We start from the raw sequence: 12,977 nt of genomic DNA, 5'->3' as shown, positions 1-12,977 counted from the left end.
TTCACTTCCTTAGTTAGAGTCATGCCAAGGTATTTTATATTCTTTGTGACTATTGTGAAGGGTGTTTGTTCCCTAATTACTTTCTCAGCCTGTTTATCCTTTGTGTAGAGAAAGGTCATTGAATTGTTTGAGTTAATTTTATATCCAGATACTTCACTGAAGCTGTTTATCAGGTTTAGGAGTACTCTGGTGGAATTTTTAGCGTCACTTATATATACTATCATATCATCTGCAAAAAGTGATATTTTGACTTTTCCTTTCCAATTTGTATCCCCTTGATCTCCTTTTGTTGTCTAATTGCTCTGGCTAGGACTTCAAGTACAATGTTGAATAGGTAGGGAGAGAGTGGACAGCCTTGTCTAGTCCCTGATTTTAGTGGGAATGCTTTCAGCTTCTCACCATTTATTTTGATGTTGGCTACTGGTTTGCTGTAGATTGCTTTTATCATATTTTGGTATGGGCCTTGAATTCCTGATCTTTCCAAGACTTTTATTATGAATGAGTGTTGGATTTTGTCAAATGCTTTCTCCACATCTAACGAGATGATCATGTGTTTTTTGTCTTTGAGTTTGTTTATATAGTTTATATAGTTGATGGATTTCTGTACATTAAACCATCCCTGCATCCCTGGAATGAAACCTACTTGGTCAGGATAGATGACTGTTTTGATGTGTCCTTGGATACGATTAGAGAGAATTTTATTGAGTATTTTTGCATCGATATTCATAAGGGAAATTGACCTGAAGTTCTCTATCTTTGTTGGGTTTTTCTGTGGTTTAGGTATCAGAGTAATTGTGGCTTCAAAGAATGACTTGGGTAGAGTACCTTTTGCTTCTATTTAGTGGACTAGTTTGTGCAGAGCTGGAATTAAATCTTCTTTGAAGGTCTGATAGAACTCTGCAAAAACCCCATCTGGTCCTGGGGTTTTTTTTTTTGTTTTTTTTATTTATTTATTTATTTATTTATTTATTTATTTATTTATTTACTTATTTATTTTTGGTTGGGAGACTATTAATGAGTGCTTCTATTTCTTTAGGTGATATAGGACTGTTTATATCATTAACCTGACGTTGATTTAACTTTGGTACCTGGTATCTGTCTAGAAATTTGTCCATTTCATCCAGGCTTTCCAGTTTTGTTGAGTATAGCTTTTTGTAGAAGGATGTGATGCTGTTTTGGATTTATTCAGGATCTGATGTTATGTCTCCATTTTCATTTCTGATTTTGTTAATTAGGATGCTGTCCCTGTGCCCTCTAGTGAGACTGGCTAACTGTTTATCTATCTTGTTGATTTTCAAAAAGAACCAGCTCCTTGTTTGGTTGATTCTTTGAATAGTTCTTCTTGTTTCCACTTGGTTGATTTCGCCCCTGAGTTTGATTATTTCCTGCCATCTACCCCTCTTGTGTGAATTTGCTTCCTTTTGTTCTAGAGCTTGTAGGTGTGTTGTCAAACTGCTAGTGTGTGTTCTCTCTAGTTTCTTTTTGGAGGTCTGCAGAGCTATAAGTTTTCCTCTCAGAAATGCTTTCATGGTGTTCCATAAGTTTTGGTATGTTGTGGCTTCATTTTCATTAAACTCTAAAAAGTTTTTTATTTCTTTCTTTATTCCTTCCTTAACCAAAGTATCATTGAGAAGAGTGTTGTTCAGATTCCACCTGAATGTTGGCTTTCTATAATTTATGTTGTTATTGAAGATCAGCCTTAGTCTCATGGTGATATGATAGAATGCATGGGACAATTTCAATATTTTTGTATCTGTTGAGGCCTGTTTTCTGACCAATTATATGATCAGTTTTGGAGAAGGTACTATGAGGTGCTCAGAAGAAGGTATATCCTTTTGTTTTAGGATAAAATGTTCTGTAGATATCTGCCAGATCCATTTGATTCATAACTTCTGTTAGTTTCACTGTGTCCCTGTTTAGTTTCTGTTTCCATGATCTGTCCATTGGTGAAAGTGGTATGTTGAAGTCTCCCACTATTATTGTGTGAGGTGCAATGTGTGCTTTGAGCTTTACTAAAGTTTCTTTAATGAATGAGGCTGCCCTTGTATTTGGAGCATAGATATTTAGAATTGATTTTGCATTTTCTTGATTGTTGTGAAGATGTTCTCTTTGGAATCTTCTGCACCTGAGATTCTCTCTTCCATCTCTTGTATTCTGTTGCTGATGATGGAACCATCTATGGTTCCAAATTTCTTTCCTAGGGTTTCTATCTCCATCGTTGCCTCATTTTGGGTTTTCTTTATTGTGTCTACTTCCCTTTTTAGGTCTATTATGGTTTTGTTCATTTCCATCACCTGTTTGGATGTGCTTTCCTGTTTTTCTTTAAGGACTTCTACCTGTTTGGTTGTGTTTTCCTGTTTTTCTTTAAGGATTTGTAACTCTTTAGCAGTGTTCTCCTGTGTTTCTTTAAGTGAGTTTTTAAAGTCCTTCTTGATGTCCTCTACCATCATCATGAAATATGCTTTTAAATCCAGTTCTAGGTTTATGAGTGTGTTCAGGTGCCCAGGACTGGGTGAGGTGGGAGTGCTGTGTTCTGATGATGGTGAGTGGTCTTGGTTTCTGTTAGTAAGATTCTTACATTTGCCTTTTGCCATCTGGTAATCTCTGCAGTTAGTTGTTATAGTTGTCTGTGGTTAGAGCTTGTTCCTCTCTTGATTCTTTTAGTCTCTTTCAGCAGACCTGGGAGCCTAGCTCTCTCCTGAGTTCCAGTGGTCTGAACACTCTCTCCAGGCAAGCTCTCCTCTTGCAGGGAAGGTGCTCAGATATCTGGTGTTAGGACCTGCCTCCTGGCAGAAGATGAAAGGTCTGAAACAGGGCCTGTCCCAGAAGCTGTTAGTTTCTGTAGTCCACACTCTCACCTGAGCAGACTAGTTGCGGAGGGATCTGGGAACCAAGATGGCTTCCCCAGGTGCTCCAGCAAAACCCTCCTGGCCGGAAAGAACATCTTTCCTCTGGCAGGGAAGGTGCCAGGATATCTGGAGCCCGAAATGGGGTCTGCCTCAGAAGCTGTCCTCTAGGGACCTTGAGGGTGTCCTCTGACTCCTCGCCCAGGTGACCTGGTGGAAGGGACTTGTAACCCTGGTCAGGCCAGGTTTTCTTCTTCTCTAATGCTGGTCCCGCGCAATTGGAATGGAACAGAAGATGTTCCATCACTGGTGGTCCTAAGATCGAGTTGAGAGTCCTCTAGGGACCTTGTGTGTGTGTGTGTCTGTGTGTGTGTGTGGGGGGGGGGGTTGTCCTCCAACTCCAGGCCCAAGGTGTTTCCCTAATGCTTCTCAGGTCCTGCATGATTGGAATGGAACAGAAGATGTGTTCCACTAACTGGTGGTCCTAAGATAGAGTGGAGAGTCCTCTAGGGACCTTGTGTGTGTGTGTGTGTGTGGGGGGGGTGTCCTCCAACTCCAGGCCCAAGGTGTTTCCCTAATGCTGTCTCAGGTCCTGCATGATTGGAATGGAACAGAAGTTGTGTTCCACTCATTGGTGGTCCTAAGATCACGTGGAGAATCCTCTAGGGACCTTGGGGGGGGGTGTCCGCCGACTGTGCCCAAGGTGACCCGGTGCTGATGCTGACCGGAAGGGAGGGGATGGATCAACAAAAATGTATTCTTATATGTTAGCATTTCTGGTGATCCAATATCATGATGTGTTTCTATAGGTAGAAACACAAAATTCTGAAGGTAATTATCATATTTCATGGTAAGTTTTATAGGAGTAACTCAAGTCAAATTTCATAAAATCACAATTATATCAATATCGGGCTTATTAAAATGGAACAGAAGCATAACCAAAATATCTTATTTACACATGGTAAATTATTTTTTTATCACTTATTAAATTATTTTAAGTAATTGATTATTAATGGATGAAGTCAAAATTTATTTTGTCACTGAAATAGTGATGATTGTACTTTCCTTTTTAAAAAAAAAAAAACTTCCCAAAGGTGTATTTGATATATTGAATGTAAGCAGTGTTTGATCGTATTTGATAATACAATTTGAAATATTCAACCAGGAATTAGGGGCTGATACAAATGTAGTGCACTAATATTCTTTGTGTTGGTCTCACAGATGATCTGTTGAGAAGAAGCTGTTTTTCTTCTGTTCAGATTATAAACACACACAAATACACACACACACACCACATACATGTCCACATGGATGTACAACAAAAATAAAACAAAACAACCATCAGGTAGAATACAACTTATCATTGCTATCTTCTATCTCTTAAAGATGTCTATTTTTTTACTGGATATTTTCTTTATTTACATTTCAAATGTTCCCCCCTTTCCCAGTTTCCCTCCCTCCCAGAAACACCCTATCACATCCTCCCTTCCCCTGCTTCTATGAAGCACCCACCCACTCCCACCACCCACCCACTTCCACCTCCCCGCCCTCAATTCCCCTACACTGGGACATCTATTGAGTCTTCATAGGACCAAGGGTCTCTCCTTCCTTTGATGCATGACAAAGCTATCCTCTGCTACGTATGCAGCTGGAGCTATGTGTATTCCTTTGTTGATGGCTTAGTTCTTGGGAGTTCTGGGGGGTCTGGTTTTTTGATATTTTTGTTCTTCCTGTGAGGTTACAAATCCCTTCAACTCCTTCAGTCCCTTCTCTAACTCCTCTATTAGGGACTCTGCACTCAGTCCAATGGTTGACTATTAACATCTGCCTCTGAATTTGTGAGGCTCTGGCAGGGGCTATCAGGAGAGAGTCATATCAGGCTCCTTTCAGGATGTACTTGGCATCCACAATAGAGTTTGCGTTTGGTAACTGTATATGGGATAAATCCCGTATTGCAAAGGTTCTATAAGGCAAAGGACACTATCAATAAGACAAAAAGGCAACCAAGAGATTAGAAAAAGATCTTTACCAATTCTATATCTGATAGAGGGCTAATATCCAACATGTACAAAGAACTCAAGAAGTTAAAAATGTCAGAATCAGAACAAAAATATACATTGGTGGAAATATGCCACATTAACTACATAAAATGCTTTTCATTGTCTTTATAATTTAATATGTTTTCTTATCATGTATGTCTCTTTTTTTTAAAAAAAATGTGATCATATTACGTCAGACAAGGAAAATATCAAAGATTATTAGTATTCCAGTACTAACCAATACTAGAGTTTGAAAAGTTTATTAAAGAAAAAAAATTACACAGATGAGATCTTTTTAAAAATACTTTAAACAGAATTTCATTACACAAAGGTTGTCACATAATTGGATACTTCTCTACTTTGTACACAATCATTCCCACCCTCCACAGAGGGATGCTTCTGAACTCTCATGTCATGACAAAATGCTACAGTCAGTAGAGATGCATCAGTGATTTAAATTGAAAGAAAGACACTGGCATATGGCTCTTGTACCCAGCATCAGGAATGTACAAATGTCTTCATTCAAAAGTACAAAATATTATCTGTAGGCATGGGCAATGACTGCAGAAAACCAATATATATTGTCAAAGGAAACCAGTAACTGATGGTTACAGTGACTAGCCAGCCTTCTCTTCAGTCATTTTATTCAGGTGACTTCTCTGAAGTTATTGGTGATGAACCTGCCTTGAGCTTCCTGTCACAGTTCACTGATAACAGCAAAGCACAGATGAGATCTTTATGGCCACTAATAAAAAATTTCAGCATGTGAGTCTTCAGATTGATTCAAATGTCAAATGAAAATTTGTTACAAAGAACACACAATTGCTTATTATGTGATGAAAAGATTTATTTTGCATTTATTCATGTAATTTAAGACTGAGGATAGTATGTAGTATTTTCAAAAGATATTTGAGAAGTTAGTCAACAAAAATGTTTGGAAAACACACAGACAGTTTTAAAGATAAAAATTGTGTGACTACAATAGAATAGTACTAAAATTTTATTTTTATCTGCTAAAAAATATAATTGCTTCTGTCAAAAATGAAGAAGAAAGTTTTATCTTAATTTCACATCTTAGTAATATAGTTTTCCATGATGCTATTTAGCATTTAATGTATTGTAAAGAATATGCAGTTAATAGCTGTCTCTTGTGAGACTATGCCAGGGCCTAGCAAACACATAAGTGGATGCTCACAGTCAGCTATTGGATGGATCACAGGGCCCCCAATGGAGGAGCTAGAGAAAGTATCCAAGGAGCTAAAGGGATCTGCAACCCTATAGGTGGAACAACATTATGAACTAACCAGTACCCCAGAGCTCTTGATTCTAGCTGCATATGTATTAAAAGATGGCCTAGTTGGCAATCACTGGAAAGAGAGGCCCATTGGACATGCAAACTTTATATGCCCCAGTACAGGGGAACGCCAGGGCCAAAAAGTGGGAGTAGGTGGGTAAGGGAGTGGGGGGAAGAGGGTATGGGGGACTTTTGGGATAGCATTGGAAATGTAATTGAGGAAAATACCTAATAAAAATATTTTTAAAAAAAGAATATGCAGTTAAACTATAAAACACCCAAAAGTCAACATCTACTATGTTTATATAGATAATTAGCTTCGTATTTTCTGGTAGAGATATACATTGTTTGTGGATGTGGTAGAGAAAGATATGATAGATGATAGATAGAGGCTTGCAGCAATCTAGGAAGTAACTTAAATACTGAGAATATACAACTCTTAACAAGAAGAGTGAAACTTGTCACACTATAGCTTTCTGAATTCTTAGCCCAACTTCGCAAGCTCTGTAGGAACACTAAAACAGGAGCAGTCAATCTCAAGGTGCAGAATGGAGTTTCAACCTTCAGTGCCTCCTTCTCAGAAAGCAGTTGTTATTTTCACATTTCCCTGGAAAAATAGACTGCCATAGAGCCTTCTATTTAATGCAACTTGTAACTCACCACTGCAAAAAGCTTTTCTCCTGGAGACATTTAATAAAAGTATTTATAGATACCTTGCTTAGTACCTGAGGCACTGTATAACAGTGAGAAAAAAATAATACCTTCATATTAATTCTTAGAAGGAGAATCAATGGATTTGCATGTTCACACCAGGGGTTGAGAAAAATTCATATGCTTCTAGACATCTAAGGGGTTACATGTATGATACAGGGTGTGTGTATACCATGTGGTGTGGCTGAATTGTGTCATTTAAAAACTCATATTGATATCATAAACCTAGTACCACAAAACATGACTTTAACTGAAAATGGATGAATTAGGGTAAAATGAAATCACACTGGAAGTCACTCATACAATGATGATTATCTTTAAGAGGTCAAACACAATAGGCCCTGTAGATAGAGAGATCCTACGATATTTAAGTTGAATAGGGAGGCTATTTAGAACACCAACACTTGTGGTCCCTTGAGTTTACACTTATTTAATTAGCTTTCTATGGCTGTCATAAAGTGCCATGACCAAAAGCTGCTTAGAGAAAAAAAGATTGATTTTGAGCTATGGCTGTCTATCATTCTATCATTCAGGAAATTCAGGCCAGGACCTCAAGGCAGGAAAAAGAAGGCAGGAACTAGTTAGTGCAACGGCCATGAAGGAATATTGTTTACTGGCTGGTTCTCAGTGGCTTTCCCATTCAAAAAGAAAACATACCCACACATTTGCCTACAGGCCAGTCTTATGGAGGTATTTTCTCAACTAAGATTTGTTCTTCCCAGATGTCTAATTTTATGCAAGTAAAATGCCATCATCAACAGCAACCAAACAACCAACACAAACTCCTAGTCTTGAGAAAAGTAGGAAAATTAATTAACTGCCATGTCAGTAGTACCTGGCTATGGTATCGATACCAGCATATATGCTCCAGCCTGTGTGTGCTCAGAAGAGACCTAAGAAGGCCTCCACAACTCTATCCGGCTCATGTAACTATCCTCTAATGATATGTGGAGAACTAATCTAAGAATTTATAAACACCCCTTTCATTTCAAACAAGAAGATTGCCCTATGATGAAAAGTGATTAATATAGATAACTCAAATTTGTAAAACTCATCCTTCCAAGATACAGTAGCAAACTCTGGGGGATGGAGAGTGACTATTTCCAAAATTTTCACATTGTCCTATTTTACATGACAAGTTTTCATTACCAGCTGTAAGTTAGTGAAAAAGTGAAGCCATGGGAAACAGTTAAACCTTTAAATTAGTTATTTAAGACACATTTAAAAAAGAAGTTGTATTCCAAGAAAGAAGAAATTGTATCTCAGGAACTAAAAGGAAGTATCAAAAAAAATAGAAAACAGTATCAAAGATAGTAATTTTAAAAGAAAAGAAGGAGCAATTCTAGGGTAGAAGGGTAGAACAATTAAACAATGTACTGGAACCCATTTTCTCTGGAGATTACAGAGAATGGCTGCAAAGGACATGAAGATCCCATTCTCTGTTCTGAAAGACAGTTGTGAAGTCAGTGCACAAGGCTCAGAAACAAAATGCTGCTCACACTTTCCTCAGCTCTTGTAGCTTCTAGCTGTTGTCTACAGAACTTAGTGGTTGTACTGCATTCTAATACCGCCCTCTAATTTACAGAACCTTTACTTCATTATCTCCTCTAACCACAGTGTCATATGAGGGATTTCAGGTCAATCATTAATTTTTGAAGTTCCTTCCCCCTTTTTATTGATGTTTGTAGAACATGATTTTAATATGTTCAACTGTTAATATCCAACAAACAGAATAATTATTTTAAGATACACTTCATTGTTATGTCTCTCTTTTTGTTACTGATTTTATTAATTTGGATACTGTCTCCTTGCCCTCTGGTTAGTCTGGCTAAGGATTTATCTATCTTGCTGATTTTATCAAAGAATCAACTCCTGGATTTGTTTTTTTTTTTTTTTTTCTCTGTAGTTCTTTTTGTTTCTATTAGGTTGATTTCAGCCCTGAGTTTGATTATTTCCTGCCATCTACTCCTCTTGGGTGTATTTGCTTCTTTTTGTTCTAGGGCATTCAGGTGTGCTATCAAGCTGCTAGTGTAACCTCACTCCAATTTCTTTCTGGAGGCACTTAGAGCTATGAGTTTTCCTCTTAGGACTTCTTTCATTGTGTCCGTAACTTAGGGTATGTTGTGGCTTCATTTTCATTAAACTCTAAAAAGTTTTAAATTTCTTCCCTTATTTCTTCCTTGACCATGTTATCATTGAGTAGAGTGTTGTTCAGCTTCCACATGTATATGGAATTTCTATTGTTTATGTTGTTATTGAAGACCAGCCTTAGTCCATTGTGATCTGATAGGATGCATGGGAATATTTCAATCTTCTTGTATCTGTTGAGGCCTATTTTGTGACCGATTATATGGTCAGTTTTTGAGAAGGTACCAAGAGGTGCTGAGAGGAAGGTTTATTCTTTTTTTTCTTAGGATAAAATGTTCTGTAGATATCTGTTAAATCAATTTGTTTCATAACTTCTGTTAGTTTCACTGAGTCTCTGTCTAGTTTCTGTTTCCAGGATCTGTCCATTGCTGAAGGTGGGGTGTTGACGTTTCCCACTATTATTGAGTACTGTGCAATGTGTGATTTGAGATTTAGTAAAGTTTCTTTTATGAATGTGGGAGCCCTTGTGTTAGGAGCATAGATGTTCAGAAGAGAGAGTTGTTCTTGGTAGATTTTTCCTTTGATGAGTATGAATTGTCCTTCCTTATCCTTTTTGATGACTTTAGGTTGAAAGTCGATTTTATCCAAGATTAGAATGGCTACTCCAGCTTGTTTCTTGGGGCCATTTGCTTAGAGAATTGTTTTCCAGCCTTTTACTCTGAGGTAGTGTCTGTCTTTGATTATTGAGGCTCATTTCCTCATTTCCAGTATACAGCAAAATGCTGGGTCCTGTTTATGTATCCAGTTAAGCAATAGTCATTTTTCCTTCTTCTTCTTCTTCTTTTTTGTTTTTTGGTTAGAAGTGGAATTATATTTCTGTGGCTATTTTCTCGGGTTTGTTTAAATTAATGACTTCCTTGCTTTTTCTAGGATATAGTTTCTCTCCTCATGTTGGTGTTTTCCATTTATTATTCTTTGTAGGATTGGATTTATCGAAAGATATGCAAATTTGGTTTGGTCACGGAATATCTTTTTTTCTATGTCTATGGCAATTGAGAGTTTGCTGGGTATAGTAACCTGGGTTGGCATTTGTGTTCTCTTAGGATTTGTATGACATCTGCCCACGATCTTCTAGCTTTCATAGTCTCTGGTGAGAAGTCTGGTGTAATTTTGATAGGTCTGCCTGAATATGTTACTGGGCATTTTCCCTTATTGCTTTTTACATTCTTTTTTTCATTGGTGCATTTGGTGCTTTGATTACTATGTGGCAGGAAGAATTTCTTTTCTGTTCCGGTCTATTTGGAGTTCAGTAGGCTTCTTCTATGTTCATGGGCATCTCTTTCTTTAGGTTAGGGAAGTTTTCTTCTATAATTTTGTTGAAGATATTTACTGGCCCTTTAAGTTGGGAATCTTCACTCTCTTCTATACCTACTATCCTTAGGTTTGGTCTTCTCATTGTTTTCTGGATTTCCTGGATGTTTTGGGGCTAGTGCATTTTGCATTTTCTCTGACTGTTTTGTCAATATTTTCTGTGGGATATTCTGCCCCTCAGATTCTCTCTTCTATCTCTTGTACTCTGTTGGTGATGCTCGCATCTATGACTGCTGATCTCTTTCCCAGGTTTTCTATCTCCAGGGTTGTCTCCTTTTGTGCTTTCCTTATTGTTTCTATTTCCATTTTTAGATCTTGGATTTTTTTTTTCAATTCCATCACCTGTTTGGTTGTCTTTTCCTATAATTCCTAAAGTGATTTTTGTGTTTCCTCTTTAAGAGCTTCTACCTGTTCACCTGTATTCTCCTGTATTTCTTTAAGGGAGTTATTTATGTCCTTGAAGTCCTCTATCACATCATGAGAAGTGATTTTAGATCTGAGTCTTGCTTTTCCGGTGTGATGGTGTATTCAGGACTTGTTATGGTGGGAGAAATGGGTTCTGACTATGCCAAGTAACCTTGGTTTCTGTTGCTTATGTTCTTACACTTACCTCCCACCATCTGAATATCTTTAGTGCTACCTGTTCTCGCTATATCTGACTGAAGCCTGCCTTTCCTGTAATCCTGGTTGTGTCAGAACTCCTCATAATCCAGCTGTCTCTGAAATCCTGTGATACTGTGATCCTAAGAAGCTGTCGTTCTGGGCATATTAGAGCTCCTGGGATTGGAGCTTCTTCTGGGTGTTGTGCTCCCAAGGTCTGCTCAGGGCACTGCCTCAGACTGGAAGGAACCTGTGCCACTGGTCAGGTGGAGTTCCTGGGTGACTGGGTCCATCTGGTCCCCTTTACTCCTGGTGTTGAGGCAGATAGATGTTTTGTTCTCCTTACCTCTGATCCTTTCATCCTGGGTATGTTAAATCACCTAGAAGTGGATCTTCCTCTGGGTGTTATGGATCAGGCTGTGGAGTTCACTACCAAGGTCTGCTCAGGGCACTAGCTAGACAGGAAGGAACCCCTGCCACTGGCCAGGTGGAGTTCCTGCATGCCTGAGTCCCATTGGTCCAAGTTACTTCTGGTCTCCCCCTTTTTATTAAAAATAGATCTTTATGTCTTTTTTAATTATAGAGACAGAACAGTATCACTGACTTATCCAGGTAAACTAGTAGATAGGAGCATGTTGAAGTTTATGTTCTTATATCTAAATGGAGGGATTTTGTCAAAAATAAATAGACATCAAGGGAAAGGCTGTGATAGAGCAGTGGGAAGCCATGAGCTTTCCAGCACTGCATTTCTATTTGGTGTTCTTAAGCTTCAAATATGAGCAAATGTTGAGAACAGTCAAACCTGGTTGTAATGGTTTGTATATTCTTGGACCAGGGAGTGGCCCCATTTGGAGATGTGGCCTTGTTGGAATAGATCTGATCTGGTATGACACTGTGGGTGTGGGCATAAGATCCTCACAATAGTTCCCTGGAAGTCAGTCTTCTTCCACTAGTAGCCTTTGAATGAAGACGTAGAACTCAGCTCTGCCTGCGCCATGCCTGCCTGGATACTGCCATGCTCCCACCTTGATGATAATGGACTGAACCTCTGAACCTGTAAGCCAGCCCCAATTCAATGTTTTTATAAGACTTGCCTTGGTCATGGTGTCTGTTCACAGCAGTAAAACCTTAAGACACTGATGAAGAAAATCCTAGAATCACTGAAGAGGAAGTTGCTTTCCTCTTTTTATCATTATGGATTTATTTTCAGGATAGAAAAATATACTTGCTTTCCTAAACAGGTAATGAGGTTGAGAAATGATAACTAGAGATAAGGATCATAAAATAATCTAGAGAGGTTAGAAAAGGAAAGGAAAGGCTTCTAATTGCAGAAATAAGAAGAGCAGAATGAAAGTCACTGGGTAAGACAGGGATTTAAGAGCATAGAACAAGGAAGGACCACTAGACAGGCAGTTATAGGAGCTGTTTGTAGTGATACAGTGTTTCTGTAGACACCAACTCCATGTCACAGCAAATGCATCTTAGAGTTCAACAGTGAATCTCTACCTGCATCTGTATGGTACATACATGGCAGTTGGGCTCTAAGGTTCTTCTTCACTACTTATTAGTGCTGGCAAGAGAAATATAAGATGTTTAATACTCTACTATGGCATGATCAGCTAATGATGAAAATTGTTCAAACTTTGGCAATATTCCAAATAGGTTGGCAGAGGTGAGAGAATAAAGGAATGTTAAATCCTGAGAAACAGCAACAACTTGAATATATGATGTCCAAACATTATGTATATTTAACAGACCAGCTTTACTTTCTCAAGGTTTTGAAGAATAAAGAATTATTTACACTCATCTACCCAACCCAACTTTGATAAATGAGAAGGCAACATTTCAATTATACTGTGAGTTTCCCAAGAAGTTCAGTTATGTGAAAAGGAAAGACTCTGAGTAAGACATGGTACCCATGTGTATTATCCAAGTACACAGGATGCTAAAGTAGGAAAATTCTAAGTTCATTGTCACCCAGGGAAGGAAGAGTCTGTAAATACAAATAAGTTAGTTTAACTAAATTGT

The 12,977-nt window shown here is 38.1% G+C and overlaps 1 protein-coding gene across 1 annotated transcript in view; it reads left to right on the top strand.

Moving 5' to 3' along the window:
- Positions 1–12,977, top strand: part of Glra3 (glycine receptor alpha 3) — a 173,231-nt gene that overhangs the window by 35,766 nt on the left and 124,488 nt on the right. The window lies entirely within an intron of this gene.

This window comes from Mus caroli, unplaced genomic scaffold, assembly GCF_978045245.1.
Source record: "Mus caroli unplaced genomic scaffold, Mus_caroli_1 scaffold_10, whole genome shotgun sequence".
In the NCBI taxonomy this organism is placed as follows: Eukaryota; Metazoa; Chordata; class Mammalia; order Rodentia; family Muridae; genus Mus; species Mus caroli.
Note: the sequence above shows the minus strand (reverse complement) of the source record. Positions and strands in the feature narration are given on the sequence as shown.